The sequence below is a fragment of the Macaca fascicularis genome, chromosome 1 (genome assembly GCF_037993035.2).
Source record: "Macaca fascicularis isolate 582-1 chromosome 1, T2T-MFA8v1.1".
NCBI classification, from domain to species: domain Eukaryota; kingdom Metazoa; phylum Chordata; class Mammalia; order Primates; family Cercopithecidae; genus Macaca; species Macaca fascicularis.
Window position 1 is genome coordinate 57,036,298 of NC_088375.1, and position 16,995 is coordinate 57,053,292.

Below are 16,995 nucleotides of genomic sequence, written 5' to 3' on the forward strand. Positions count from 1 at the left end.
CCCCATCGGTAAAATGCAGATGATAGTAATATTACCTACAGTTCTGACACCTTCACTTAACATATAGCAAGCAGTCCATAAGTGTTAGTCATTATTGTCATTATTACGTTATAAAGTATGGAAAATTGGCCTGGATTTTTTTTTTTTTTTAAATAATTGAAAGACAGACATTGAAGATTTTGTTGTGTCTGTGTGTTGGGTTTGGTAGTATATTTAAGCATTGTATTTATTTTATTTTGACAAATCCATGTTTTGGTCTACTTCCTTATTGTGTTTTCATGGCTAACAAACTATGTCCTGAATGCCCCAAATATAGATATTTGTACTTCCTGATATTTGAGCTGTTCTAGATAGTTTACTGTTTATTTTGATCTACCATAACTTCATTTATTCTATTCGATGAAGACAAATATTTATTAAATCAAGTCATACCTTTAGTATAAACTCCACCATTCTAAAAAATGAACAGGCAGTTTTGGAATGACATCCATTGACTTTTATAAAGAAATTCTTTTAAAAAAATGTAAATTGATCTCCCTTCTTAAACGCTAAAGGACATGGTATTTTCATACCTCATTGAGTGAGATATTGTTTTATATGTTCTACTTCAAGAGAGGAAAATTTTTATTTTAAATTTTGTGGTTGAGCAGTGCATATGTAAGCTGAGTGGAAATTTTTACCCAGCTTGGATGCTTTGCTGAAGGGTACTGAGAATGAGATTAGAACTGGGTCCTGTATGCCTAATGAGTAACAGATTTTGATATAAAAACAGGATTCTGTATTTGGATCTCTTTGATCTAAGACTACTAAAAAGAATAATAATGGTGGTTATGGGTAAGGGGCTGTTAAAGATGGGAAAATTAGAACTTAAAAAATAATCATTGACTCTAAATATCCAAACTAATTTCTAAAAAGAAATACATTATTTAAGTGTGAAAATATTTGACTTTTTTTTTTCTCTTGCCAGTGTCTTTTCTCATGTCTGTCAGCACTAAAAGCCCTGGCATGCTCTAAAAGTTTGTTTTGTCAGTCTCGGATCCCACAGAAAAGAATGCAAGGGACCCTCGGGGTACTAAATTTATAACCTTAGATATGTAGGTTTTGATAAGCATTCAAATGTTTTGTTGATTAACCACATCAAATCAAAGCTGTGAACTTCACCAATCACTAATGATTCCAAGGAACTTGGATGAGATCATTGTATGCAAATCTCCAAGGGTTTAGGGCTTAACCCAGGACCCTTGAAGGTGAAAGGCAAACCGCCTCTTGGCTGGGTCCTCCTGCTAGTTTTGTGTAATTATCAAATAGGCCGTGGGAATTTGTCCAGCAGCCATCCAAAAACAGAAACATACACATTTCACTTACAGTTAGTACAGCAGCTACCTTGGACTAGAAGAAAGTCAGCAGGTTCAGACTTTAACTCTGAATCAGTCCAATGACCTTTGGCACTGGGAATGCTGTAACATCTAAGAACACTCCACCTCCAATGCTGGTTCTGGAAATGGCAGAGCAAATTAGTTGATGAGGCTGTGAAACTCCCAGAAGCACTTCTTCTGGATACTTTGTTTATGGGAGTGGGAACTAAGCATATCTGAGGGGCGGGAAATGTCACTTTACTGCTGGTAATGCTGTAACTCAGCTGTGAGCAATTAGGAGTCTTGCAAACTGAAGGCGCTCAGAATTCCACAATTCCAGGCAGCAGGGAGCTTGTCAATGTGGGCTTGTAATATGTGTCCCCAGTACACACATTTGTGATCAAATCATTAGACATCTTTCTAGAAAAAATAACAGATCATAAGTACAAAATTCTAATTTGTACTTGAAATGTTTCATGGATAGAATATAAAGGTGGGTCCTTTTGATTTTTAATCCTATAATAAGACTGTAAAGATTGGATGGCTGTGAATGCAAAGTAATCTTGCCCTGCTCATGTGTGGTAATATCTGTGCACAGTAGGAAACAGGTCCCATGATCATTATTCTTGCTTTGTGTTTGAAACCAAGTGTTAATAGTAGTCAAATATAACTTCTTAGAATTAACATTTGCATTTGATTTGTTGATAAATTACTTTATTAAATATATTTTTAAAATTTTCCTGCCACAATTTAAGGAAGAAATTGGTATTTAAGAACAAAAGGTACATGATACCATGTACATACAATGTACCAAAGGTACGTTTCAATGACGTGATATGTTAACTTGAAATATTTATGAATAATTAGTTCCTAATGAATTAGAAATCAAGACTATGACTGAAGCATATCCATAACTTTACGACTTATTCTGCATTCAGAACTAGCTAAGGAAAGCAATGGCTTTGGTGTATCACAGATGTTCTTTAACCCAGCAGTTTTTAAAGTCCCCGTTTGCTTTAAATAAAACAGTACCCACTGTAAATGCCTTTTATTTCTTGATTTTTAAAAGAAATTCCGTGATTTTTCTACTGAAAAAATCCCCAGTCCTGACTATGCACTCTTTCTGCTAGGACATGAGATTCCCCCAAAAATATCTGAAAGACATAAATGTTTCGGAACTTTTTCAGCAGAAATAAATTCCTGACTGTCATAAAAACATCATGAGCTCAGTCAAGCCAGGCTCAATAGCAGTTGCCTGGGGGCAGATAGATTAATCAAAACCAGGAATTCTCTCCCCCACACCTCTAGGAGTGAGTCCTTGACATTTCTGTAGCATATAAACAATTTGCCTATAACATAAGGGCAGCTAAAGGGAATATTCTTAACATCTAAAATATAATCTACTTTGTTCCCTTCAGAGATTTTTTTTGCCTGTGTGCTTAAATAATTTTATTTTACCTATAACTCTTCCTCTTCTATTCTTCAACTAAATTATTTAGTAAATGCATTAATCTCAGCCTTTATTTGTGCTCTAATGCTTTTCTGATGGGCTTCTCCTCCACAGCTGCCTATTTGAAAGCTGCATTTTGTGTACCTCTTTTAGACAGCTCCCAATATAACCAGATGCACATATAGCTGGGGGCAGCTAGAGATATTCACCATCTCCGTGGAAAAGAACTTGCGTTAGTATTAACCCCATGCTTTCCCTGCCACTAACTTTAATACTTTAGTGACATGTAATGGTGACAGTGATAGTCATTTGCTGCTGCTTCTTTCCTTCTTCATTCCTAGTTCCTTCCATTTGATTAACATGACACAAAGTTGCTCAGGGTGAGACAAACCCTGCGGAAGCCTAGAGAACGTAAGAAACCATCTGTATGGTTCATGGAGCCTCCCAGGCCTCGTCTGGTTAGGGCCATTATCTACTTGCAGCTCCTGCTAAGGCTGTAAATGCAGACAATAATGTTTAAAATATTTATTTATTTATTTATTTATTTATTTATTTATTTATTTATTTTGAGACGGAGTCTCGCTCTGTCACCCAGGCTGGAGTGCTGTGGCCGGATCGGATCTCAGCTCAATGCAAACTCCGCCTCCCGGGTTCACGCCATTCTCCTGCCTCAGTCTCTGGAGTAGCTGGGACTATAGGCGCCCGCCACCTCGCCCGGCTAGTTTTTTGTATTTTTTTTAGTAGAGATGGGGTTTCACTGTGTTAGCCAGGATGGTCTCGATCTCCTGACCTCATGAGCCGCCCGTCTCAGCCTCCCAAAGTGCCGGGATTACAGGCTTGAGCCACTGCGCCCAGCTTAATGTTTAAAATATTAACAGACGTTATCAAATAGAACTGGCCATTAGGGTCAAGTTCCTATTCCTAGGATTGGAGTATGTGTATCCTCTTTTTCTTCACCCACCAGGCCAATCATGAAAATATTTTTAAAATTGCTTTTCTTTGATATATTCTAAGAATATATCCTAGGGTCCTTTCTAATCAGAGATTCTACTGATTATGTCACCAACTGAAACCCATAAACTTCATATTTGTCCTGGAATGCACACACGTAACATTTTCCTCTCATCTGCATGAAGCTGAATACACGTTTTCTATTTATCTCAACCTTCTATTCTTCTTTCTTTTCTGATTATCCTCTTTATTTTTTTCCTGGGGTCAGGTCTAAAACTCATTCTACCTGCACATTTCTTGATTTCTGAGAGTTCTGCTATTTTAATATAGCAATGTTCTGAAATCCTGTCTTTTTGTTTGTTTGTTTCTTTGTTTTATTTTGTTTTTTGGGGGGATGGAATTTCACTCTGTCACCCAGGCTGGAGTGCAGTGGTGTGATCTCGGCTCACTGCAAGCTCTGCCTCCCTGGTTCACGCCCGGCTAATTTTTTTTTTTTTTTTTTTTTTTTTTTTGGTATTTTCAGTACAGACAGGGTTTCACTGTGTTAGCCAGGATGGTCTCGATCTCCTGACCTTGTGATCTGCCCACCTCGGCCTCCCATAGTACTGGGATTACAGGCATGGGCCACCGTGCCCAGCCTGAAATCTTGTTTTTTTAGGTTTACTTTAATATGGATTGTTTCCCCTCATTAATCTCTCCAATAACTTCAGTACAATAACTTGCTTGCTCACATGCCTGCTATCAGTGTCATCTGGAGACTCACGGTTTTAAGTCTCTGGCTACCCAGGTTTGGTACCTCAGTAGACACAGATTTTTTTGTAGACACGTAGTGATGACACCACTTGGAGGCTCCTCTCTAGGAAATCCAAGAAACCCCTTATACTACCGGACATCTGAGAGTGGATGTGCTATTGCCACTAGAACTATCCAAGCTTATTTGGACATATGCAGTACATATGCCCTTAGTATATATTTTACAGTGAGGTTATTTAAAGTTATCAATGGCACATAAAGTCCTTTTTCCTCTATGAAAATGACGGTGCTTTGCTTTTCTGGGGACAGAGTTATAACTCTTATAGTTGTGACCTTTTGCTTGCAGGTTGTTTTGACCTCCCACAGAAAATCTCCCATATCTCTGTTTCACAAATGTCTCTCTGCTTGGACTATAATTACTGCTTCCTAGCTATTTAAAATAATGCCACTCAAAGGTCTTTGGTGTCTTTCCAGACTGAATTTTGGTCTTTGTTTTTCCCAGTTGAAGGCACACCTGTTTGCTTTTTAGGCCCTATTTACATGTGCACCGCAGCAGAATTGAATTGTTGAAAGTATTATTGCAAGGTTGGTGAACTGGCTGCATTCCAGAGCTTTGTTGTGGGTGGTCCTGTCTTGTCATTGGCGGTTGAATATGACATTAAGATTATATTTGGAAAACTGCTCAAGGGGCAGTGAGTGTTATCCATAACAGATCCAAGTCTCCAGCACTAATTTATAGGGCATGAGTTAGATGGCCAATCAATACTCATTACGATCTAGTCTCCTGCAAGCTGGCCTTTATGCTATAATTTTCAAATTTGTGCTTATTTAATTAGTGTTCTTCTAAAACTGTGAAATCTGTTCTTTTTTTAATCTTCTGTGTGATTATAGCTATTAGTATGAGATGCTTGTCATAAACTGTGCTGCCTTTAAAGTAACACTAGTACACAGTGTTTTGACCATAAAGAAAAGAAAGAAAAGGGAAGATAGAAAGTCTAAAATCTGTTGCATACGATGTACTTTTTTTCTAATGGCACAGGAATTGCCATTTAATGGTTTTCTGATCTCGAGACCTTTATGTAACACTTTTTTCATGCCTGCTTACAGAGATGAACGTGCCAAAGAGAGCCTAAAGTTCATGGTAGGTACATGCTTCCAGGTGTGCTGTGTTGGCTTAATCATGATTCTATAAAATAACTGAAAACCAGCTAATAGTTTGAGTCTTAGATTCCATTTCTGTTATTTATATGACATATTGAATGAGACTTATCGACAAGCCAAGTATGTGCCAAGCGCTGGGGAAACAGAGCTGCTGGGTTGGGAAGGGATAGACACACTTTGCTGGATGCGGCAAAGTTTCATGGAGAAGAAGACAGCTGAGTGGAGTCTAGAAACAATGGAAGTTTTGAGGGGAAGGAGGATGAGGAGAGTGGAGGGAAATCCAGTAGAGGAACAAATGTTCAAGCTCAGAGATCCTACGCAGCGTAACATGTTAGAGGAAATACAAACAATAGTGATTCTATTTATCAATTGCTTATTGTGTGCTAGGCTCTGCTATAATTACATTATCAATATTATTCAGACATTTAAAACTCTTTGTGGGATAAGGTGGAATACTGATTGATAGACAGATACATGCATACAAAGATAACTGATAGATTATGCATGTATATTTAATTCTTAGAACATCCTTACCATCTGAATAAAATTATCTTAGTGTAGATAATAACACTAAGAATCAGAGATACTGAGAAACATACCTAGTACATGTTAAAACTGTCTCCAAAGTTCATGTTCCCTTTTCTATCCCACACTATGCTTCTGTCAAATTATATTCACATGTCAAGTCATATTCATAACTCATCTAAAGATAAAGCAAATTGTAGTTTCCTCCAAGGCAGTTACTATGTCTTACAATGCTTTTCAATTGTCAGAATCACTAAGACATGGCACATTTAATGATGACAATGCCTTTTTAAAAACTGCTTTTCAGCTCTGGGTCAAATACAATGACTTAGAAGTTCTAAGTAAACATTGCAATTAGAATCCAATGATCCCTTTACTCTCCACACACATATATAAAAATCAAGGTTCACAGCTTTCTACCATTCCAGGTAATATCTGGAAAACAAGGTAAAAAAAATTATAATGACTAAAAAAATTACTGTAAACATGTAATAAGTAAATTTCTTGGGCTAGAATTTAAAAAAAAAATTGGAGTAATATATTGGCAATAAATCTAAATACTTCTTGATATAAAATATTAAAATTTCATAGGGACCAATTACTTGCTTTCTTGGAACTTCATTCTTAGGAGCCCCTCACTGCCCCCACACCACAAGGTAAAAGACAAAAGGTAACACATCCTATTATTTATAATATTAATTATTAAATTGTTATATATCAAATATTTAACAATGGGTGAACAACGAAATGATGGCTGACCCTCTGCTACGATTTACCCCTCTTCTAGAGTTTACACCTCAGTTTTTACAAAAATAAAATACTTACAACTTGATAATAAAATAAAAAAAGAACATCTTGTCTTTTCAATGCAATGTTGCAGTATTATTGAATAAGCTCACTCAAGGAGGTGCCTTTATGTGACTCACATATATGACACACTAAAGGTTCCCATTCTGTCAAAGTACATGTAAACTTGAAGATGTTTGTATTATCAAGGAAGCAATTATAGTTTTATTAAACTACAGCACATTAACTACTTTGGTATCTAACCTAGTGACGCTATTCCAGCACTCCTTCTTCAGTCCTACATAAATCCTCTCCCTCTAATTCTCCTTTGAGTCAGCTCTATCTTCCTGTTGATTTTCTCATTCATAATATTTACATGAGTCTTATTTTTAATTTTTTGAAAAATATTTATTGACTTAGTAAATGGCACCAATTGTTTAAGCCAAAAATCCTGAGGTCAGCCTTATTTTTTTCTCTTTCTCTTACATCTTATAAATAACCCATTAATAAATCATGTTGCCTCTACATTCACATCTCACTCTTTGTTTCTATCTGGCCTAAATTACTACAGTAGCTGTCTAATAGCTCTTCAAACAACCTCTCTTGTCTCTGTCTCTGACCAACCCTCTACAAAGTACTCAACAGGTAGGCACTTTCAAACTTTCAAAGACTCTGACCTATGAATAAGTACAAAGTTTTATTATGTGTCCCCAGCCCTAGTCCTATACAGTTTGGCCTCTCAGTGATGCCAACCTCATTTCACACCCCTCTGTCACTGGATGAAAACATTCCACATGGACTGGCTTGCTTTTTTCCTCCAAACTTGAGGCATGATTATACTATACCTCAAGGCTTTTGAACTTTATCTTCTCTTCCCCTCTGCCCATGTTTTTCCCAAAGATATTTTCATGACTCACTTCTGCCCTTTTTCACATCTCTCTTTAAATGTCTCAACCTCAGAGAGATTTTTCCTGACCATCTTATCTAAAACAGCCTCTCACCCACTGGCTTTCTATCTCCTCTTCCTGAATTAATTAATTAATTTAGCTTTAAAACACTCCTCACTACTCATCATCTTATTATATATGTTTGAATACGTCTCTGCCTCCCAGACTAGAACGTAAGCTTCATGAGAACAGTTTTAATGCCTTCAGAAAATCATTACATAATACCTTAAAAAGAAAAAAATACCATATTGTGGTTTCATATTCCTAAGGTTTTTTGGCCTACTCCTTTCCCTATGTTTCTTTGGTGTTGAATGCCTTAGACTACCTGTGCCTAGTATCTAGGACTGTCCTTGGTGAAATGCTGTATCAGGGAGTTTCCTTACCCACTTTTTGTCTGTTTTCCATTCTTAAGCCCCATTTCTTTGATCCTTCCCAGAAGACATTTATTCCTGCTCTTACTAAGAACTGAATTCTGATAATACTAAAAATTTAATTTGACATTTTTCCTAGTGGTATTTTTACTTAAAGGGAGTACTCAAATCTTAAAGGACTGCCTTTTTAAAGGTGAAATTTGAGACTTTTGACATGATCTTCAGGTTATACTTCAAAGACACTGCCCTGGTACCTGCACCTAAGTCATTCTCTGTAGCTGTTAATCACTCATAGTGACTGTGTTTGCGATATAAGCATGTAACCTAAAATAGCCCCTTTAGTCTCCAGTTCAGCGGAGAAGGGAGCTAGCTGAGCATTTTTAGTAGCCATGGCTAGTCTCCCAATTCGTGATCCACATGGAACTTATACTTCAGGCACGCAAGTATGTCAAAATACTTTATCTTTGACAAGCAATGCTTTCCAGAGAGATGCCTACTTCTAGCCAGTCAGTGTGGTCTTGAATTGTAGTGTCATTTCTGGCAAGAACTTTCAAGCCTGTTTAATGTTAACATCAATTGCCATAATGCACTTTGACACGATTTGGGATTTTACACTAGGTAATCTAGCCTCTCTCAAGTCAAAATCGATGCATCCAAGAATACCTTAGAAATTGAAAAGTTCAAGTATAATCTTGAGTCTACTTTACCCCTACTTTGGTCTTATATAAACAACAATAGATGTTGTGCAAAAATCTGTGCCTCGGGTATTTTCAGACACATGTGTAAAACTGATTTAGAAAAAATAAGTTTTGGGATAGTGCATCGCTTTGAATTGCACTTTGTAAGTTATTTTACATCCTTTTTTGGAGTGAAGTGTTCTTATTCAAAAGTTATATATAGATAGTCTCTATAATTATATCTCTCTCTCAGTGAAGCAGTTACTGGTTCTAAGTACACCTCTTATACCTTGACAAGATACTTACATAAGTAGACGAGATCATTGAAAAATGAATGTCACATGACAGTTTCTCTTTCCAATGAAACAATTTTGAGTGCAGGTGGGGTGTGAATAAAATGAATCAGACCTCTTATTTGACTGATTTATACACCTTCTTTTTGTCAAAAGTGTCCCATTTGACTCTCCATATAGACACACCTCAAAAACAGTCTAAACAAGTCAAGCATTCATTGTGCCGGAGTCCAAATCCACTAGAGGGCAGGAAGACAAATTTTACTTTCTAAAGTCCTTTCTAGCTCTATAACTCATTATAAGATACATGAATATTTCTTAGTTTTATTAAACGCAGTATGATGAAACTGGACTCCATTTTTTGAGACCTGCTTCTAATTTCCATATTCAACATTGGTGTGAATAATAACTACCTCTACACAACAAACTTGTTTTCTAACTACTCTCATCAGTCATATTCATTTGCCTTTCCACTCCTCTCAATCTAGGATGGTTAATTTCTAAGCCAGTGTGTGTTGGCAGAATGAAGGAGAAAAGAATGGTGAGAAACTAGGGAAAAACTATTGCAATGCCTACCTATGTCCTGATTGGTATTCTACATTATTCTTCTGAAACATTTGGAATTATACATTGAGATTTAGGGGCTAGTTTTATAGCCCCATCTGGCCTTAATTCTGAACATACAATTGTACATCATGAATTGGTCCACAATTTTGGTTTATGTCTCTCTGTTCCTGTTTGATCTGAAAATGAAATTTTACTCTGCACTCAATGAAGAACTTGGTTATGAATTGTGCTTATAAAATAAAACAGACAATATTTTAAATCTTTAAGATTTTGTTTGAAATTTAAAAAAAAAAAACGTTTCTTTTGGAAACAATAAATCATATCTTCCAATGTGTATCCACCACAAAGTTTTCTCAAGATCAGTTTTTACTTTACATTGATAATTAAACTTAGCAGCATTAATATTTACTAAACACCTACGAGGTGCCAGTAACAATTCAGAGCACATAAAAGAGGTGGTCTCTATTGTCAAAAAAGTTAAAAGCTGTTTTATGCCCTAGTGCCTAATCACATGCTGCCAGAGAGAAAACATTTTTATCAGTGTCCATCAGAGCTGTTGCTGTGTGTGTGTGTGTGTGTGTGTGTGTGTGTGTGTGTGTGTTGTCAGTATGTATCCATCCTACTAGTATAATTCTAGTTAAATGCCACAAAATCTGTAGTAAATGCTTTCAAAGGTGCATATCTCCATTCCAGTGTTCTTTTCAAAATCAAATCAAATTTGAAAAAAGAAAAGAAGATAGGTAACTAGATAACAATAGCTGGAAAGGAATGAATCACAAAGATTGGTAGGACAGATGGTCCCTGCTATGGAAATGATACATACAATCAAATTAAAGTGCACAGGATCATCAGGATAGATAATATAGGTTATGTTTTTCATTCAGCTTATATAGCACAAAGACACTTTAATAAAAGTTAAAAGAAAATAAAATCAGTTCACATATAAGGAAGTAATTTTTCATTCTGTAAGTAATAAATGTTTGGGATGGCCTTCTAGGCAGGATTTTTGAGGTGAAGGAAATGGGGGTTATTCAACAATTGGATGCCTTACTGTAGTACATTCTAATCTGCTAAATAGTACTTTTTCCTTATTTCTTATGTTTTTATGAATATATAGTCAAATAATAATTTTCAGACCCTAATTAGAACCAAACCTACATAAGTGATGTTCATGATAAATCATACAGTGCAAATGGCAAAAAATAAAAGGAGCTATAAATGCATGCCTGAAGTCAAATCTGTGCTCTTCAAATCTCAGTTATAAGAAAGAAAATACACTAATTAATTAATTTTAAGTACCATTAGAGGAATTTTAAGTGAATTGACTTTTCATCCCTCAATCTGTGGCTTTAATACACTTTTTAGATCTTGGTAATTTAGTAATTGTATTGATGCTAAGAAGACAGATAGATAGATAGTCTTATTTGTTGAAATATGTATTTTAAATGTATTAATATATATTCATATTACATAATCCAAATTAACAACAACAACAAACAATTTAAATGCCTTGGGAAAAGGAGCTAATGAAACAACAGAATTGGAACAGGACTCCAGAGGTCATATGTCATATTCTCTATGCAAGTCCCCTCTCCCACAACACACACATGCACACACACCAAGACTGTGTTACGCAACCTAAGTAGTGCTTACTTTCTGGTTAAAAATCAAACAGAAACGTTGTCAGTCCCCGTATCTCTGCATTTCTAAGTTCTCACTACTTGTGATAGCATTTAATGTACACGCACAGTGCCTGATGATGCATCCTTGCTTCAGTGAGTTCTGGAAAGTTCTTCTATGTCTAGGTAGCAAAGCTTTCACTTATTCATTCTTCCTTCTGTCCATGGATGCTTAATGAACACTACCAGGTTAGAGAGATGAGATATAAAGATGATCAAAACATCATCACTGACCTTTAGGAGTTTAGGTGGCAAAATACACAAATAAGCCAGTATATAGAGTGAAATAATAAGAATGATAATACAGCATGATAAATCTTAAAAGAGATCCATACATGTTGTCATGGGAGCAATAAAGAGGGGCACATAAATCACACTGGGAATTCAGAAAAATATTCCTAGGAGAAAAAAATACTTATGTGGAAATTAACTGAACAGAAACAACAGCCAAGGACATTTGAAGTAGAGGGAACAACATGGGAAAGAAACACTACGATGTATTCAGCAAACCAGTAGTAATTCAGAACAGCAAATGCAAAGAATTTGCATGGAACACTGGCAAGAGACTGATCTAAAGGATGCATAGAGCCTAACAATGAAGGGCGTAACATGGTAACTTTTAGTCAGCCTCTATCCTGGAGATTCAGAGATTTGTAGGAGGACATGGAACATGCCCGAATCTGAATTTGTCTGGAATACAGGGGACAGTTTGAAGGAATGTTAGTACAAGTCAGAGGGGTTACATCTATAAGTGACAGAGTTATAGTGATAGTTCTGAAAAACAGAAGTCTTGCTGGGAATGGAGAAGAGCAGACTGATTTGAGAGTTATTAGGGAGCAATAATCTATAAAACTTGGTGACTGATTGATTTTGTAGATTACACGAGAAAGGGAGATCTGGTATCCCTCCTAGTTCTCTTAAATGAGAAATATGTTTTAAAAAGTCTGGGGAAAGAATTACACATTTTCTGTTCCATTTGATATTTCTGTGGCATATACAGACAGAGATGACTAATGAGCTAGATAAATGTGAAGCTTGCCAAAGGTATAGGAGTCAGTAATAGTTAATACCATGGCTTTAGGGAGGAGTGTATATAATATGAGATGAACTAAGGGCTGAGGATGAATGGCTGTGGATAAAGTTATTATGTATCAATATAGTGAACTATTTCCCAATAGGAAGATAAATATTTCTACACAAGTATGTCTCTCAACTGAAGATCATAGGCATAGGAGAGTGCATAGCTTTTCTTGTTAACACATGCTAATATATTTGTATTTTATGTATATATATTATTTATATACATATATTTATATATACACATACACACACACACACACACACACATATATCTCCATATATATATGGAGAGAGAAAGAGAGTCGAGAATCTCACTGCCACACAGGCTGGAGTGCAGTGGTGCAATCATGGCTGAATGTAGCCTCAACCTCCTGGGATCAAGAGATTTTTTTTCTTTTCTTTTTTTTTTAGTAGAGATGAGATCTCTCTATGTTGCCCAGGCTGGTCTCCAATGCCTGGCCTCAAGCAATCCTCCTGACTCAGCCTCCCAATGTGCTGGGACTACAAGTATGAGCCACTGGACCTGGCCATGCTGATACATTTTATAGTTATACAATTTACAAATGAGTTTCTTTCTAACCTACTCAGAATGACTGTACTGGAGAAAGTTTTTTAAATGTCTAAGATGAAAAAAACAAAATACCTGAGTGAAGTAACGCACACTGAGTCTATGTTTCTCACTAGATGGAAATCACCCATGGGGTCCTCAGAAGGGGCAAGTTTTAAGAGATTTATACTTCTTAAGGATGAAAGATGTTCACCAAGTACAACTGTTTTCTCTTTTTCATATTTCTATGGCACAATCCCCTTCTCTAGGTAAACCGCAAGACTTCAAGATGCCATATTTGGAACATCATTAAAAAATATCCATGTTTTCTGTGTAGCAATGATCTATTTATGTATGCGTTTATTCTACAAATATTTATTGAGCCTCTCTACCGCAGCACTGTTGTTGGTGCTAGCAATACAGCAGTAACAAAACCAGTACTGCCCTGATCTTATGTGGTTTACAATCTAGATAAGGGTATAAAGGGAAATTGCAGGTTTTAGGGGAGAATAGACAGCTTTTTAGAGAAGGCTGTCAAGGATGGTCTCCCTAATGAGATTACTTGCAAATGAAAGACCGTTCAAATGGAAACTAAACAAAGTGAGAATGAAATGTGAATATCTGGAGCAAGAGCATTTCAGGCTGAGTAAACAGCAAGTACAATGGCAGAAGAATCAAGGAAGCCAGTGAGACAGAAATTCAGTGATCAGTGGGGAAGGTGGAATGACATGGTGGCCAGAATCCACATCATGTAGGTCTCCAGGAGATGTGGGGAAGACCTTGGATTTACCAAGCAGTTTAGAAGTCCTTGGAGAGCACAGTTCGGGAGAACTATGTCATTTATGCCACTCTGGCTGCTGTGTGCAGAACAGACTGCAAATACTCAGAGTAGAAGCGAAAAAAAAAAAAAAAAAAGGAATCTATCATAGCAATCCAGACAAGAGATAAAATACCCTGAACTTAGACAGGAGTACTTAGCAGGAAGCAGTTAGATTCAGGATATATTTTGAAAATAGAGTGATTGGCTAGCTGATGGGTTGTCTATGAAGTGTATAAGAGTCAATAAACACATGAACACATTTTATTAATTTAAAATTTAAAAATTATACAACTATATTGGAGCTTAGGGGAGAGGAAGTGGGCCATGGTATAAACTAAGTCATTCTTTATTACAGCAAACATAAATAATGATGGATAGTGATTTTAAAAGGCCAGGGAAAGCATACAATGGTAACATGAAAATAATTTCCAGAGGAAACACTTAGAAAAATTAAAAATATTTGGTTCTAGCAAGTGGGAGTAGGCAGTGTGAAGATAGAAGAGGGAAGAGAGGCTATAAAATTTTTCTTTATAAATCTGTTAATACTAGCAGATTCTAAAAATTTATGTGTATGTATTCATTTAATAAGTGATTATATATGCATATAATACATTTATATTTACGTAAAATGAATACCTAATCAATGAAGGAAGCAGATGCAGACCAAAAATTTTAAGTTTGATGAGAGTAATAAAGAGAAAGATTGAATGAGAACAATATGAAGAAGCCAGGATGAGCAGAGTATGTTTGTTTGCATTAAATATGAGTGTTTGGGGGAAATCATATCCAATCTCCTTTTGAATTTAGAATGAGCTAATAAATTGACCAAAAAAATCAAAGTGACAGAGTTCAAACTATCTACCTTATCACTGGTTAAAGCTGGTTTAGAAAATATACATGAGCCACAATTAGGTCTCTATGAACACTCCACTAATGTCCAAACCTTCAGAAAAGCCCACTCGTTGCCCCATATGTGTTGAACTCCAATAGCGTATACGGAAAGGGATGGGTCTCTTCAGAAGGGAAGCTTCAGCCGTGACTCTGGCTGTTCGCCATCTGGAACTTGGAGCAGAACCAAACACCCATTCTCTGGGTAGGTAAGAAAATAAAAAATTTAGAAAGATGAGGATATGCATCACCATTTCCTTTTCTCAATCATAACCAACTATGTGAGTAAAGCATCAGAGAGAAAGGTGGAACCTACTTCCAAGAAAAAAAAAAAAAAAAGGAGGAAATCCTGACAAAATTTGAAGCAAATTGATTCCAAGGAAGTTTAGGTAAAAATAAGAACATCTGAGAATTTAATCCTAGCAGATTTTCAAAGTAATGGGATTCAATATACCATTACAAGTGTTTCTCAGAGAAGAAGAAGAGATGCTTTTCTTCCTTGTTTTTGGAGAAAATCAACACAAGGATAATAAACTGTTGAGATATAGCCCTGTTAACAGTTTCTATGAAATTTGATTTTCCCACATTTCTCTCTAGCAATGGAGAAGCAATACTCTGCTGAGTAAGTGGGAAAGGTGTGGTGGGGCTGGAAGGGAGAGGATTCAGAGAGACGTGTATTTAAAACACGTTGTAAACAAAGATGTTAATCAATTTTCTCATTGAAGAAAACTGATGATGGCATGTTTTCACACAAAAGAATATGGATCACAAGACACAATGAAAACAACACACACATCTGAGAAACCATTAAACATTCTTTTTGAGAATGAGTACGTCTCTCAGACTCAGGCAGTTGCCCATCTTTTATATCTAATTATTCTAGGTAAGAAAGTTGTTCATACAGAAAAATCAATCCTCAGAATGTTTGCATGTTTACAAATAGCTTACCTTTCTAAAACATGTCCCATATGATCTGTTCCCACCTCAGTGAGTGAACTCATGGGCTCCATGAGACTTGAAAATTTAATAGCCACATTGTCCTCCACACTCTGTTGTTTCGCAAGTCTCATGGCTATAAGAATCTGAAGGATGTCTTGCTTTGCCCAGCACTTGCCTTCATCTGCACTCATTCTCTTATGAGGTGTGTCATATGAATGTCAGTTTAAATAAAAGAAGGCAACTCTTTGCATTTAACTAATTTTATGTTTTGTGTTATTCAAGTACTCACAAGAGCTTGCTTAGCTAGACATTTGTAGGTGCCAGTTGACCTCAAGGGGAAACTCTGAAATGTTCTCTCAAAAGACCAGGATTTGTGTAATTTCTTTGATGTCTGGCTTTGCTTTATTATATGATGAGAAGATGTGTATTATTCTGATATACAATATTAACTAACTTACAGCTTTATTGTACTTAAATAAGTAAAGGAAAACATGTTGGTTAATCTACATAGAAATGCACACATACACACACACACTCAAAATCTGATCTAAGCAATCAAGGTGAGGAGCAACTGGAATAGATGAAATTAGGCAGGGAAGTCTTACCAGAGAAGAATGCTGAGAAAGATGGAAAGAGGGAAGAACTACATTGTCAGTGAGAAGAAGGAAAGCTAGGAAGTTGGCAGCAAAGTGTAGAAAGTGGCAGCTATTAGCATTTGTATGAACTGTGGACCCATTTTGTTTGATAAAGAATTGAAACTCCTTTCAGAAAAATATGTGTAACTATCCATATGTAAAAATTTGCATGTATGTTCATAAGTGGAAGTTAGGAGTGCCCTATCTAGCACAATGCCATAAAATGTGCATTTTAAAGACAAAGCATGGACCAAAGTATGTCGAAAACCTAGTTGTATTTCAAAGGACATTCGAAGATACAGAGATTAAGCTATAATTTTCTTCTTAACACAAGGGCAAAAAGTAGTGAAAAATACATAGTCTTACTCCCCAGAAGAAAAGTGAACCTGAATATGATGCTTCTGGACAAGTGCCTACAGGCTAGACAGATTTCCCACTATTTCTGGAAATTGAACAAGTTACTTGAAAAGCTCTGGCAAACCCAGTCCCATTTACTTTACTTTCTCCCCTGTGGCATAGAAGTTCCCCAAGGTAGTAAGAGTCCCCTGGAAACTCGAGTTTCACATGATCC

General features: G+C 36.3%; 1 long non-coding RNA gene across 1 annotated transcript in view; it reads left to right on the top strand.

The window, feature by feature from the left end:
• The window catches only part of LOC135968550 (uncharacterized), a 260,016-nt gene that overhangs the window by 153,172 nt on the left and 89,849 nt on the right, over nt 1-16,995 (top strand). The window lies entirely within an intron of this gene.